Source organism: Pongo pygmaeus, chromosome 11 (genome assembly GCF_028885625.2).
Source record: "Pongo pygmaeus isolate AG05252 chromosome 11, NHGRI_mPonPyg2-v2.0_pri, whole genome shotgun sequence".
NCBI classification, from domain to species: Eukaryota; Metazoa; Chordata; class Mammalia; order Primates; family Hominidae; genus Pongo; species Pongo pygmaeus.
Window position 1 is genome coordinate 119,839,826 of NC_072384.2, and position 2,096 is coordinate 119,841,921.

Below are 2,096 nucleotides of genomic sequence, written 5' to 3' on the forward strand. Positions count from 1 at the left end.
TAATGACCATCTATACAATAAAATACCGTACGCCCATTGTAAGAGTAAATATAGTGCGAGGGTAAAATTTTTTACATAAGTAATACATGGTACATTCTGTTATACAAAAGGAAACCATTACAAAAAGGGTAGGGCCCTTTTGTCACTCCCAACCCAGAAAATCACTGTAAAAGTTTGATGTGCATTTTTCCAGGCTTTTCTATACATGTATACATCTACATGCATATTTATATACACATAAAAATATATAATAATTTTTTTTTGAGATGGAGTCTGGCTCTGTTGCCCAGGCTGGAGTGCAGTGGCGCAATCTCGGCTCACTGCAATCTCTGCCTCCCCGGCTCAAGCTAATCTCCTGCCTCAGCCTCCCGAGTAGCTGGGATTACAGGCACCCGCCACCACGCATGGCTAATTTTTTTGTATTTTTAGTAGAGACAGGTTTTCACCATGTTGGCCAGGCTGGTTTTGAACTCCTGACCTCAAGTGATCTGCCCACCTCGGCCTCCCAAAGTGCTAGGATTACAGGCGTAAGCCACCATGCCTGGCCATATAATAATGTTTTGAAGGTACATGGGTTTTGCACAAATTCCTTATCCTGTGTCCAGTTCTGCAACCTGCCTTTTCTACTTAACAATGTCTTTGTAATCTCTTCATGTTAGTACATACAATATACAATTTACCTTTTTCTCAATAGCTACCTATAATGGACATTTCATAGTGTATTTGGCTTTGCCTTTACTGAGAAATCTTTAGATGAATTCTAACTTTTTGCCATTGCTAAATTAAATTTATATGTATTGATAGAGAAATATCTCTATATTATATTAAGTTTTTTAGAAAGCTGAAGTGGAATATTTATATAGAAATAAACTTTTATATAGGTATCAAAAAGATTGGAAGGACACCAGTTTGCACAATTATTTTAGTGGAAGGAAGGAGGTTGGTTTATAAGCAGGCTTTGACTTTTTTTTTCTTTCTTTTTTTTTTTTTGAGACAGAGTTTCACTCTTGTTGCCCAGGCTAGAGTGCAATGGCACGATCTTGGCTCACCACAACCTCCGCCTCCTGGGTTCAGGCGATTCTCCTGCCTCAGCCTCCCGAGTAGCTGAGATTACAGGTATGTGCCACCACGTCCGGCTAATTTTGTATTTTTAGTAGAGACAGGGTTTCTCCATGATGGTCAGGCTGGTCTTGAACTCCTGATCTCAGGTGATCCGCCCGCCTCAGCCTCCTAAAGTGCTGGGACTACAGGCATGAACCATCGCGCCTGGCCTTTTTTCTTTGAGACAGAGTGTTGCTCTGTTGCCCAGGCTGGAGTGTGGTGGCACCATCTCAGCTCACTGCAACCTACGCCTCCTTGGTTCAAGCTATTCTCCTGCCTCAGTCTCCTGAGTAGCTGAGATTACAGGTGTGTGCCACCATGCCTGGCTAATTTTTTTGTATTTTTTTTAGTAGAGATGGGTTTCACCATGTTGGCAAGGCTGGTCTTGAACGCTGACCTCAAGCGATCCACCTGCCTTGTCCTCCCAAAATGCTGGGAATACAGGTGTGAGCCACTGCACCCAGCCAGACTTTGACTTTTCCAATTTTTTCAGTGATAATCTTTTTTCCTGATAATATGTTCACAATCAAGTAATACCAGAGACTACTGAGAAGTGGATGATGATGGGTGATAAGGTATAGACTGTGCCCTTCTCTTTGCAGCTCCTGAGAGGGGCTGGGAAGGGATTTTGGGAGGGTGGGAAACAGCTTTGTCTGCCCAGAGCAGCTCTGAAGGTGGCCCAGTGCAGAACAGGATATCTGAAGGCAGAGCGGGACACCCATTCTGGGGATGGAAAGAGGGAAGACCGTTGAGGCCATTTCCCAGGTGGAGGACTAGGGGTGGGAGAAGTGACCTTTCGCTTGAGAATCCAGCCCACCCTTCACCCACTTCAGGCATGGACTTGAGACAGACAAGAAATTTAAAACCAGATTTAAAACCATCAGCTCCCAGGAGTGTGGCCTCCTCCACCTGCTCCCCAACTGTTCCGGTTCCAAAGGTTCAAGCCAGGCTCAACTCCCACTCCTCTAGTCTCCAAATAAGCATAGCACGGAGAG